Genomic DNA, 14,697 nt, shown 5'->3' with positions numbered 1-14,697 from the left:
TTAATTTGGCGCAATGTCAGAAAAAAGAAAAAAAAGGGGGGGGGGGGAGAAATAATAGAATCTGTTGAATATTTGAGGTGGAATCGTTATATGAAATGCTCCTGAAAGTTGAACCATTGCAGTGTATCAGCTAAATAATAAGTGGTAGTGTGGCTAGTAAAATTCGAGAGCTGATCGCTGACTCAGCAAGGTAATCTTCTTGTGTTATATACGAATTCGCAGAGAGCCCCGCAGATGTTCCTGTCGCTGTGTCCCATTGAAGTGGCCCCAAAAGACAGAATATTGGGAGTATTAGGTGATATTCCTAATTTTCTGAATAAAATTTCGAAGCAGTTTTTTCTTTGATCTTTAAATTGGCGACGTGTGATAAGAAAATGGTCGATATGTTCAGCTTCGTTACAGCTTGAGCACAGAGGGGATGGCACCAGACCAGACCTGTTTAAGTAGAAATTAAGAGGTGGTACACGGCAACGTAATTTTGTTATCAAGACTTCCAATTTGCGCGTGGGACACCATTTCTTATTCCATGTGAAGTGCAGGTGCGAGAAAGTTGAATACGGTATCATGATTTTTGATGAGTCTTCAAGAAGAGAAAGTTTTCTAAACCTTGCTGCTGTTACATAAGCTATAGGAGGCATGATTGGCACAATCGGAAGATGAAGAGATGTTCGCGCAAGTTTGTCAGCCATCTCGTTTATAAATATACTACGATGGCCTGGCACCCATATCATTCGCACTAGACGAATGTTGGCTGGGATTAATGATTTAAAAGTCTCTAGTACTGCTGATGTCGACGACGATGATAAGAGTGAACACACGGAATACGAGTCAGACACAATCACAGCTGTCGAATGAGTCGCAAGAAGTTTACGAATAGCTAGTATAACGGCCATTAATTCCGCTTCAAATATTGGCGTATAATCTGGGAGGCGTAATGAAAATGACCAGAATAATGAGAGAGAAAAAATACCCACACCTGCCTTCTCGCCACTCATAGATGCATCCGTTTGATTTACTATATTAGTACCTAATTGAGACAAGTGTTGTTCTAATAAATCAATCAAATATTTAAAGGGCAAGTGTTTAGCGTTCATGGGGAAGATATCGTCAAATTTTATTTGCACTTGCCCGATTGATTTAACAGATGGTGTGATCTCGAATATATTAGGATTTAAAGCATCTAGAAGTGTTTGAACAAATAGCACTTGGGGTTTATATACACGGGACCAATGCTCATTGAAAAAGACACCAGGCTTGGCAAAGAATACAAATTGTCGCCTTCTTAAAGTGGATTCAGAAAATTTTAAAAAGCTGTTTACTGTTAAAATACGAAATCTGCAAGCAAGGGTGGGTATCCGAGCTTCTTGATACAAAATAATGTTAGCTGTGAATTTTGGCACACCTAAACAACTACGTAGGGCTTCCCGCTCTAAGAGAATGAGGGGGTTTATTTTGTATGCTGGTCCACCAGAGAATAGTACACATCCGAATTCAAGAATCGGACGAACGTACATGCGATAAATCATGATCAGCGTACCTCTGCGAAGACCGGAACGGAGGCGGCCAAGCCTACCTATCATCCCAACAGCGCGTGTAGCCTTAATTTTAATATATTCAATGTGTTCACGCCAGCTCAGTTTTTGATCGTACAGTACACCCAGATATTTAATACAATTAACCTGGGGTATTATTTCTTGATGGTACTGAAGAGAAATAGTAACTGGTGCGTCCAACGGAAAAAACTAATATTGCACTTTTAGTGTTCAGGTTCATATGAATTTTCTGAAACCAGGTTTCCAATGTTGCCAAATAACTCTGTAAAGTCAAATGTAGTGAATAAATATCGTTGTCAGATGCAAAGAACGCGATATCATCTGCATATAAATATACTTGTACCTTATCACTCTGAGGTATTGAACTTAACAAAATGTTAAATAGCACAGGCGATAGAACAGAGCCTTGAGGAACACCTCTCGTTTCGCTATACTTCGGCGTGGAAACACCTCGTTGGAAGCAATAAAATTTTCTGTCTTTTCAAAATTCGTATATCCAATTTGTTATGTACTGCGGGATCGTAAGCTCTTTCAGGACATTGATAAGAATAGGATGTTCAACACTGTCTTATGCCTTGGCTAAATCAAGGGTTACTAGGGCCGCATATTGTCGTCTGTGCCGAGCAAGCTTTATACGAGCCTCTAAATCAACATGCGCCCACCATATAGAGTAACCTAATCTAAATCCAATTTGGCACGCACTGAGTATCGCATTATCTGTTATGAACCTCGTAATTCTAATGTAAAGTATTCTTTCTATTAACTTAACTACGTGTGATGTGAAAGCGATTGGCCTAATGTTATCTATCTGCATTCCTAGTCCTTGTTTTTTAAGAAGCGGTATTATTTTTGCAAGTCTCCAGTCAGGAGGTATCCAACTATTTTCAAGTGAATAGTTGACAACGTTAAGGAAGTCTTCAAGACAGATGTCTAATGATATTTTAACATTTCTGAAGTGACGCCATCTGGTCCAGGACCTGTGTTTGGCAGAATACGAACGACGTGCACAAGTGCATCCCTTCTTACTTCAATAAAATTATTTCCGAATGATGGTTTTGCACACTTTATTTTGATTTGAGATGTAAATCTCTTCTCCTATCCTATTGCAATTTCCGTTAATGCATCTTCCAAATCAGTTAGAGAAAAAATAACTGAGTCAAGATTTACGTGTGCTGTAATAGCTTTACGATTGCGGAGAAATCTGAATAGAGCTTTCTTGTTGCCACTCTTGAATAAGTAGCTGTACCGTTTTTCTTCATAATCGTCTTTCGCTAATGAAACTGTTCTCCTAAAGGTAGCTTTAGCAAATAAATAATTTCTCCACATAGTGGTACGCTGGTTGGTAAGGAGTTTTTTCCATGCAGCGTTGCGGCGTCTATTATCTCTGGCGCAATCCGCATTCCACCAGGCAGATAAGAATTTTCCCTTTGTTGAAGATATAGTGAACTGTGATTTTTTATTGTACACTTTAGGGTGGAACAAAGGCTCATAGCTTTCATATTTGCTTCCATATTGGGCAAGGAAGACAGCGTTGACTGTAAGTTTTTTTAAATTTAGAGTAGTTTACAAAACTTTGCACCTGGCGATCTACTGTCACTAAAGGAATGCTGACTTCAAATACCAGGGGGCAGTGATCACTACTTGTAGCAGTATCAATAACAGTTCAAGATGATATTGTCACACTTGAGCTAGCAAATGTCAAATCTAAGACGGACCTCGAATTACTTCGAACGAATGTCGGAACTCTGGAGTTCCAACAAATAAGGTTATTCCGATTAGTCTAGTCCCAAAACCGTTTTCCTGATGAATCAGTGCGAAATCCCCATGAAACGTGATGCGAATTGAAGTCTCGCGCAAATAGTATACTGTTTCTGCAAAAGCTCACAGTTACGTCAAGGGCTCTTTCATCTTGTATTCCAGCCGGAAAGTAGTTGTTGACTATAGATAGTGGCGCGCATCCGGGAAAGTGAATTTCCATAACCAATACTTCATAATCGTGTGATATTTGTTGGTAAACTAAGTGTGCTTTATGGCAAATTTTGAATGAAATGAAAAACATTAATCCTCCACCACGTGAGTCTCGGTCCAGTCGAAAGCACTGATAGTTTTTTAGATAGAAGTATTGATCAGCAGACAGCCAAGTTTCTTGTAAAATTATGACGTCTGGAGATTGTTGAGAAATGAGGTATATGTCTGTAGTTGCAGAGAGAATTGAACGACAGTTCCACTGAATTACTCTAAGGTACCCTATGATGATAAGCAAGCAGTAGCCACTGCTTGATCTAAGATACTATCTTTTAAGCAGTCCGCTTTAGTCCTAGGTTCCTTCACACTCTTTTTTGTTTTTGGATGAGAAGAATTATTAAGTTTGCTAGTGGGTGATCTGGTGCGTTTCAAAAGGCGAGCATCCATATCTACATCCCGATTAATTATTGATTCTGAATCAGATATACCTTCCTGCTCAGTTGTGTTAGGACTGGAAAGCATTGCCTCATTATCGATAGAGACATCTGACTGATGTTCGGCAGGTTTATTAATTGAAGCACTAGGAGGTTGGATACGCTTAGTTATTCGATCAGATGCGCCCGACATCTGTGAATCCATAATACTATTGAGTGAGTCAGACATACTGAATAAAAATTTTTTCTAATACTTTTTCTACGGCATTTTCTACCATAGCAGAAATGGACTGAGAAAGTGATGCATCCATAGAAAGAGGTGGACAAGCTGCTATATCGGCATACCCCTGACTCCTGCTTTGAATTTCTGCGATTGCTTCTCTACGAGAGCATCGTCTCCTTTTAATGATTTCAATCACCTGAAGTTCATTTGATCTTGCAGGGCAGTTAGGATCGTCTGCAGCGTGATTTGCCTTGCATAAACAGCATGTCTTATTGTCTGATTGACACTCAGCAGTACTACGACCAGCCCCGTATATGGCCCCGCCTATGCGGCATTGAGTCTCCAATCGACAACCTTTAGTACTGTGTCCAAAGCGCCAACATTTAGCACATTGCAGCGGACGGGGAGCCAAAGCTTCGACCTTATAGATAAGCGGCCATGCCTTCATCTCCGAAGGGCGATCTGTTCCAGCGAATGTGGCAATTACAGTTTCAGTGGGAACTTTCTGTTGGTTTTTCTGTTTGGTACAGCGGTAAACAGAAACAACACCTGCTGGGGAAAAGATGTCCAAGACTTCTGCTGGGCTTAGACTTGCGTCTACCCCCCGAACCAATCCTTTGCAGCAAGCTAGATGAGGTGGGATAAAAGAGCTCACCGGATGTGATGCAAAAGTAGTGCACTTCAGAAGGTCTTGAATGCAAGCCTTGTCTGGTGAGCAGCATAGTATCCTCCCGCGTCCAAACTGACGAACCTCTGCTATCAGTAGAGAGTGGGGAGTGATCGCACGAAGTTCCGTTTGGATTGTCTTGGGGTTTTTCATGCGGATGAACCCACCGGTGGTCGGCACCAAAGTGACAGGAACGCTACGGGTTCCATTATGGAGAAACAACTCCAGGGGAAGATCTTGAGGGGGAACAGAGGCTGACCAGTGGGCAGGCCTCTGGCCCGGAGAAGAAACAGACATGAAATAAGAAGAACTTACACTTATCAATGCACTAAAATAGTTGCGGAACAAGAGGTAGATCTAATAAAATAAAATAAAATAAAAGTAACCGCCGGCTACTTGACCGCAACCCTGAGGATGGAACAAGGAACGCAGGCGCAGGCACCACCAGTGAATATTTAGCAGTACCGTGAGATTCGTGTATGGCGATACAGGTTTTACCAATGAGAAGGTGCAATAAGAAGCACCATCAACATTTGTATGTTTTTACGGTGAAACAACCCACTTTCACCGTAAAAACATACAAATGTTGATGGTGCTTCTCATTGCACCTTCTCATTGGTAAAATCTGTATCGCAATACACAAATCTCACGGTACTGCTAAATTTTCACTGGTGGAATGCGTTTTATATGCCCCAAAATGGCTTCATAGAATAAGTAAATTCCGTAATTCTGATTGTATGCTACGGCCATTGTTTGTTTGCTGTATCACCGGCCACCAACAGCATAGTTATTCACAACACTAAATATAGCAATTTGGGTATTAAGATTACCGACAACACTTCCGACGGCCCGATTCATTCCACTATCAATAATTGTACTACTATTTTGATGCCTGGTATACTATCGATAGTTTACATGCACTATCTATAGTTCTAAAAAACTCTCAATGATATCAGTATTCAATATTTCAATAGTTATGCATCACTACTACGATGCACTCTAAGACAGTTTTACTAAATCTTATTGGAGCTATGCATGAGTTTAGGTCATTTACATCGCGCACATTACACGTTTTATTAGAGTTAATGAACATGCAACACTTAGATATTTGCTTGATCTAATAGGACGAAAGCATTAAACAGCTCGCTTCACAGAGATTACGACATCGCCGTAAGTGTCATTGATTGGGAGAGAAAATAGTCACTGCGTTACTGAGCGAAAAAATACAGAAAGGTGCAAATAAAATAAAAAAAACATTTACGGGTCCGAGTGAGCATCGAAACCAGGCTGTTTGAGTGGCAAGCACGTGTTCTACCACACAGCCACGCCCCTGCTTGAAAAACAGTGGAAATTACAATCTTCGATCGGAAATGCATGAATTTTAAGTTGATGTTCACTCTCCCCCCCCCCCCCCTCCTAAAACATACACATCCTTTATAGAGGCTTCACAATACGATGCCTAATATCACAGCTATTAAATGTTACAAGCGCACGTTGCCATCGAGCGTCAGAACATGCGATTATCATAGCGCCTTTGGGGTTTTAAAGGCAGCCACCCATAACAGAAAGCGCACATGTCACTGCGCATATTTCCTTAAGATCACGCAGTGGTTGCATAGGAAGTTGAAAAAACCTTTCACGCTAGTGCTTTCAAGCATGCTAACCATTACGCAGAATGCTGCCATATGCAAAATCTTTCTTAATACAAGCGACTTTTAACTTTATGGATTACAATGTGGTATACAACATTTTAAATTATTGAGTAACCTAATACAAATAAAAGCATCGACTAAGTGGTTGCAGTGCATGATGGAGTTTAACGCTGTGACGTACAACTATTTAAAGCAAACTTTAAGGGCCCCCCAATTGTATTGTAGCCCCTCCGCGGTGGTCTATAGGCTAAGGCACTCAGCCGCCGACACGCAGGTCGCTGGGTCATATACTGGCTGTGGCGCCTGCATTTTTTATGGAGGCGAAAATTCTGTAGACCTGTGTGCTCACATTTGGGTGCACGTCGAAAAAACCCCAGGTAGTTCATATTTCTAGAGCCCTCCGCCGCGGCATGTCTAATAATTATACAGTGGTATTGGGACATTAAACCCCAATCAAACAAGTCAATCAATTTTACAGTTCTTTAGCAGTGCACGCAGTTTTACGATTCCATGAGCTGCTTTGGGCATGGGCGCGAGACTTTTTCAAAAGGGCGTATTGCACCAGTGCTTGTTGTTTATTTTGATTTATTCATGTTTCACCCAGTACTACTGTTGGCGACGTTCTATGACGACCGGGTGGCATTGTTTCGGAAGCTCCACCTTTCCGTAGGATCGTTCTCTTGAAATTACGCGCCAGACGCGAGCAGTGAAGTTTGTAGGATAGCTTACGCGAGCGCCAATGATAAGGCTCGAATGTTCAATAACGCATGCATAAATACCGACAGACGTCCCCGCAGATCAGATTACTTGACGCCGACGACAGTTCATGAAGCCGTCAGTTTAGAGTGTGAATCACTTGCAGTTTTTCTTCTAGCGTCGTCGTCAGCGTTACGAGCACGTGATAATAATAAATGCGAACCATTACTTCCCGTACTATAGACACTTTTTGTATCTATCTATCTATCTATATATCTATCTATTTGATGTATTGATATATGGGGTTTAACGTCCTAAAAGCGCCGTATGATTGTGAGAGATGCCACAGTGGACGGCTCCAAAAATTTCGACAACCTGGGTATTATCTATCTATCTATCTATCTATCTATTTATCTATCTATCTATCTGTCTATCTATCTATTTGATTTATTGATATATGGGGTTTAACGTCCTAAAAGCGCCGTATTATTATGAGAGATGCCGTAGTGGAGGGCTCCAAAAATTTCGACATCCTGCGTGTCTTTGACGTGCACCCAAATCTGAGCAGACAGTCGTATCTATCTATCTATCTATCTATCTATCTATCTATCTATCTATCTATCTATCTATCTATCTATCCATCTATCTATCTATCTATCTAGCAATCTATCTATATATCTATCAATATATCTATCTATCTATCTATCTGTCTATCTATCTATCTATCTATCTATCTATCTATCCGCTTGGATGAGACGACTCACCGCATTTCTTGACCTTTGAAGGAGCCGGCAGATGACCCGCTGACAAAAGCCTTGGATGCTTAACTCTACGATGCGTCTCTTTCCATAAGGTGGTACTCATGGCAACAGTTTGGATGACGAATGTGGGGTCCTTGAAACCCCCGATCTTTACTCTTTTCGAGAATGGCACTGTACAATAGCTGTCCAATGGTTGGGCTGTGCCGCGATATGCTGCCATTCAAGATTTGCTGTACGAGATAATTTCTTATTGTCACCAAGCCCGAAAGACCACGAAACAAAGCAAAGAATTGTCAAAAATGACAAAATGGTACTGCGCCTGCGTCGCAAGCACGCGTGAAGCTTCTGAGTGCCCAATTTTTCTGAGAGAGTTATAATAAAGAATCGCATTCTCACGCAGTGAGTAATGTGTACAAAAGGAGCGGTGTGCTTCCGTGCGAGGTATTTGGTCGAACAGCTTAGGGAATTAACTTTTGTATCCTTGTGGGGCCTCCAACATTAGTGCACTTCGAACAGAAATGTGCTCGCCTGTAATTCGCTGCAGTATTTTACAAAACAACGTGACCAGAATACCAGAATACGCGCTGATGGTCGAGCGCCGGATGTTGATGGAGGTAGTTTCGATTCCCGACTACTTCACGTTCGAGAATGTTCCGTGCATATGTCATGGGTAGAGTTCTATTGAAATACTGAAAGTGGTGGCGCCTCTTTCAACCTTCGTGATTTTCTCTGGTTTCCGGAAAAAACATTCCTGATAGCCCCGAATATTAAAAAACTCGAAAGTGAAAGCCTATGACATCTCTCACGTCTCAATCCGCTTTAATTCACGCTCACTTGTTTTAATCAAATATAATGCATCCAATTAATGGATTGACTTCAATCAGGAATAATGGTTCGAGTAGTAGAAGACGACACATGAATATTTGAAATTCGAATCCTACAAACTCTTGGGTGGAGGCTCAACTCCTACCAATAATAAGTGCGGGCTCTCGACGTGACAGAACCACGATATAGAGAGAGAAGTAAATTTTATTATATAGATTTGACATAGAGCTCCACCAAAGTAACGCCTTGGGTATGTAGGCTCATTCGGGGTTCTTTAACGTCCACTTAGTATACTCGTTTCAAGTATCTCTTCTCTATCGAAATACGGGATGCGCGATTAGACTTGAAGATGCGTCTTTCGGGTCAGTAGCCGAGCATCGAAACCACTGCACCACCGCAGCGGCCTTAATAAATGATTTATCCTTAATAAACCGAGTTTGTTTTCACCTTTTTTCCTCGGCTCTTTTCTGCAGCTGTTGGACGCTTGGTGGTTTCATGCATGTTCATAGACACATGATATTTGGACCGAGTATTACTACGTGCGTTAGGCGAACGAGAGCGCAATAAGCAACGCTGCTGGCTGAGCTTAGTGATTGCCTAACTCGACATTCAAAATGTGATCACGCCGCGGATCGCCTAGGAGTAACGTGCACTATTTGCAGCACGACGAAACCCGACAATGATGTGCTGTCGTCGCATCAGCGCTCTGCTTTTTTCATTGTCTACACAGCGACTACAGAAGTGACACCTTATACCGTCCACATCGTTTCGAGATGCGCGCCGTTGAAACGAGCGAAAGGGCAGGCTACCGGGTGTTCTGGGACGAGTGTGCGCAGTACGCGCTCCCGGACAGAGCCGGGCAGCCGCCAGAAGGCGCAGCGACGCGCCTTGGCACGCGCTCCCGTGGTCTCTAAAATTATGCACTCGACTGTACACAGCGGCTTGCTGAAATGTTCGCTTGAGTCATGGGGCCATTGCCACAGCACCGAACTCGCATTGCGGCATGTTGGATTGTTGTCAAACCACACATTTCACGTCCAGCGACGAGGACAGATTAACGCTGCCGCACAAAACACCCTCACAACACCGCGACACATAGCCGTGCAGCTCAAATGCGTCACTCAGAAGGCGATGGTTATCCCGAGACTGCTTCGCTTCACTATCGCTCACACACGTCGCTGGTGTAGTCTCCTAATTTCCACTGGCATTTCGCAACACGAACGGCTCTTTTTTCGGGTGTTCTTTTTCTCTTTTTTTATTTCGCCGTGTGCGTCAGTTTCTCTTTTACTCACGAGATGCCATTGCTGTTCAAAGGTCGAAGCAGAGATCGCTCGAAGGGCATATTTTCTTGGTTCGTAGCGTCCGCTTGAGAAGAGTTCCCACTATTTGTTTCTGCTTTTTTATTACAGACAGTAGTCTTTCTTTGGGACCTTCAACGCAAAAACTTTGGTCTGTCTGTCTGTACATTTGTCTGTCCACTCCTAACGGCCCCTGGTACTTGAAAAGACTGACCCCGTCTGCAGCGCCCAACAATGTTGCTCAAGGTTCAGCGTTCAAACTTGTGGAATTTTCTATTAAGAAGCAATGACTGTGCAAGTCTGGGGCACCATAACAACACGTATATATCCTGCATGTGCATCTTTTACTAGACAATGCATACCTAAGTAATTTTAAGAACCGTAGCGCTTATCAGGCTGCGCTGACTATTCAACGCTTGCACAACCAGGCGAGTGTTTCCAACGCACTGCTAAAACGAGACGGTGGCGGTACCTACCCGTCGCCTTACGTTCTACACCTTATCACCTCTGAGACGGGCGCGCACGCCTGTCTCACGGCCACGTGCTCCGTTTTCCAAAAAAACGGCCAGAGGGCATTCATTTCTCACGTGTGACGTGATTTGATGCGCTCGTTCGCCTCCGCTGCACGCTCGAGGTACTCTAACGCAGCGCCTCCAGAATACCATTCACCATTTTTTTGCGCAGAACATCAAATAAATGTTCTGGTAACTCTCTCCACACTCAAGACCATCGTCTTTCGACGACATTTGCAGATTACATGCATATACGGGGCCATTTTTTTTTCTCCGGGTCTCCTCAACACCTGGTTTTATTCCTCACGTTTATGCACGCCACGCCTGCCTGATACGTTATCTGAAAGGGTAAACTGAGTGTACATGTGGTGCTGATCTCCCGCATCGAGGCCTGCAGGCTCTTCTTCAAGCAGCATATGGTATTTGATGGTAAAACAACATAATTGATTGATTTGTGGGGTTTAACGTCCCAAAAGGTAAAACAACATAAGCGAAGTAATTAGTGGTCGCATACTGGTTGAACCCGAGCCCAACTGTCTGAAGGGTGCCCTCTGCAGCGTTCCGTACAGCAGATATCATTCGATGATACGAAGAAATAAATAATTGATTAGCGCGTTCTGATTTGCTAAGCACTCTCATAAATTTGTGCTTTCGTGTAACAACGCACTTCTTCCCCCTGCGCAGCAGAATGCATGCCGGGCCCCGCCGTGGTGGTCTAGTGGCTAAGGTACTCGGCTGCTGAGCCGCAGGTCGCGGGTTCGATTCTCGGCTGCGGCGGCTGCATTTCCGATGGAGGCGGAAATGTTGTAGGCCCGTGTACTCAGATTTGGGTGCACGTTAAAGAACCCCAGGTGGTCAAAGTTTCCGGAGCCCTCCACTACGGCGTCTCTCATAATCAAATGGTGGTTTTGGGACGTTAAACCCCACAAATCATCATTAGAATGCATGCCGGGCAGCACTGAAGGCAAACTGCAGAGAGCTCCGGAAAAAAATAAAAAAGATAACATGCGAGAGGAGGTGAAATGAGAGTTTTTTGGTGATCTAGTTCGTGATAAATGACGTCTGATCGTGAATTTACCTCCTTTCTGCGCTAATTCGTCCACGTTATTTTGTAAGGAAGTGAAATTAGGGTCGCAGAGCTATATTACTCATTTTTGTTACACCCTATGGGCGTAGAAGTGTGAATAAAGGTAATATCACGCCCTAAAATGCCCAAATCAGCTAGTTTGTGTTTACAATATATATATATATATATATATATATATATATATGTATGTAAATATATATATATATATTTATATATACTTGCACTGACGAAGGCTGGCCCACCAGCCGAAACGTATGTGATTAATAAAAGTGTTTCCTCGTACGTCGTGCTTTCTCGCTTTACTACGGAGCCAGTGCGCTCACATTCCACGCTATGTGTATAAATATACATATATATATATATATATATATATATATATATATATATATATATATATATATATATATATATAACTTTGAAAGATATAACAGACGATAATGTTAAGGAATGTATAGGGGAAGGTATTAGAAATAGGAAGAAAGAAAAGTAGCTGAAAAAATACCTTGCCGCGAGAGGAATCGAACTTACGACCTTCCAATAACACGCTCAATGCTCTAACCACTGAGCTATCACGGCGGCTATTGCTCCAGCCACTTTGTTGGGTTTATATGTGAATTTAAACGTGGGAGTGTCAGTCAGCGACATCTGTAGCCACCGCAACGAGTGTAGAACATCTTTTTATGTGCCTGTGTGGCGTCACGTAGCACGTGAACCTATTACGAGTGGGCAGCTGACCAATAGTACATCGTATACAACCTAACGGCACCAAGTCTGCCAGTACGAGACCCTCGTTTATGAATAAGGGAAAGCGGTGTTTACCTAAGGGCTCGTTTTTCCGTGTTTTGACACAATAATAATGAGATATAACAGACAATAATGCCAAGGATTGTTTTGGGGAAGTTATTGAAACCAATGTAATGTAAATATATATATTTATATTATATATATATATATATATATATATATATATATATATATATATATATATACATACCAAGAAGTGGAGGACGGGCAAAACAAAAACTTTTTATTTTTCCTACGCTTCAGCAGCGGACCGGCCTTCATCAGGGAAAAAAACAGTCCTCCACTTCTTGGTATTTTTCCACTGGATCCAAGGACACCTTCTTTTTCATATATATATATATATATATATATATATACATATAAATATATATATATATATATATATATATATATATATATGTATATATATATATTTATAAGTACGTTATTCGGTGTCGGTTGGGTAGTATGGCTGGGTTTCAATTACGGTATTCCACATTTTTGCTTATTAAAAATACTTTCGGTTACGTGAGCATATCAGCTATTGGGCTCGTGAAAAGTGCGTCTCAGGAATATATATATATATATATATATATATATATATATATATATATATATATATATATATATTTGCCCCGCCGCGGTGGTCTAGTGGCTAAGGTACTCGGCTGCTGACCCACAAGTCACGGGATCAAATCCCGGTGGCGGCGGCGGCTGCATTTCTGATGAAGGTGGAAATGTTGTAGGCCCGTGTGCTCAGGTTTGGGTGCACGTTAAAGAACCCCAGGTGGTCAAAATTTCCGGAGCCCTCCACTACGGCGTCTCTCATAATCATATGGTGGTTTTGGGACGTTAAACCCCACATATCAATCATCATATATATGTATATATATTATGACAAACCCCTCTGGGGTGCGTTACGTTGTCTTACATTGCTTTTTTCGCATACTCTAATATTTTATTGCTTTCTTTCTTCTAGATGCTTATGATGGTAGTACTAAACATGAATGAGTCCCGAGTTTAGCTTTTATCTTACCGTTACAGGTGGTTACGATTAGCCATAGCGAGAAAAAAGGCTTCATGAACCACACCAATGACCGAGTATGCTGTCAACAGGGCGTTCGGGGTTTTAGATATTTTTTTTTACCAACCTTGCGGCTGTCACACAAATGCATATTGGTTTCACAACTTGTATAAGACTGAAATATATTACCAACGCACAGAGGCTGAAAGTTTCGGCCTAACGGAATTCAGTACTTTTCGAAGATTTAGAGAATGCACTTTGAAAACAAGAGTGATTTTGTGGGGTTTAATGGACAAACGTTCACTCCCTTTGCTTCAAGATCCTGTTTTTTTTAAGTGTCGTTGACACACCCCTGGAGAGCGTGCGTCTTTTTTAAAACAATTATGCTCTATTTGGTATTGCTAGTCAACGCGAGAGCAGGGTACATATCTCTAAAGATGAAAAGCCTGGTGAGACAACGCCTGCACGACTGCATGCTTTGAAGGATGGTGGCCTTATAATATAGTCGTGAACAAGTTCTCGTGTTTGCTACGCACGGTGGCATTTGCAAACAATTTCAGAAGAATGGTCGTTCTTGCCAACACTCACAGCTTACATACCCACTTTTGGAGTGCATTTACTTCGTCATATCCTCGCCAACGCTCCGCCACTTATAATTTTCCACCTCAGAGACAACGGTCGGGCGGTATTTGCGCCGTGATGACGCCAGAATACTGGCTCCCCCTTTGTTAGCGCTTCAGCTGCGCTTCATTTATTGCCATCCGAACCGGAACAGAGGAGGTGCTTCCCCGCCGAACACGACAAGGTGGTTTAGTGCTAATTTTCACGGCACGCGAATGTTACGCGTTCGCGTCAACATGGTTATTCTCTTTGTCTTTCCGCTTGCGAGCTGAGAAGCATTCGTTACTTCGTAGCCGGGAGGCGCTTCGTCGTTAACTTTGTTAGGGGTCGCGAACGAGAACATTCTTTCGACGCTAATCTTGCCAGATGCATCAAAAGATGTTGAAAGAAAAAGGCGCTGTCGATGGCGTACGAATGCGCGTATCGTTTGCTGCTCTATTACTGGATGGCTTAATTGAGCTCCGAAAGCCCGTATATGACGACCGCCACATAGTACGGAACACAATAGGAACGAACACACAAGGAAGAGCCTGGGTTCATTAGAAAAATAAATTAACATCTGCTTAAGGCTTGATGCCGAGCTTGCGTGTCATGCT

Source organism: Rhipicephalus microplus, chromosome X, assembly GCF_043290135.1.
Source record: "Rhipicephalus microplus isolate Deutch F79 chromosome X, USDA_Rmic, whole genome shotgun sequence".
Classification (NCBI taxonomy): Eukaryota; Metazoa; Arthropoda; class Arachnida; order Ixodida; family Ixodidae; genus Rhipicephalus; species Rhipicephalus microplus.
Note: the sequence above shows the minus strand (reverse complement) of the source record.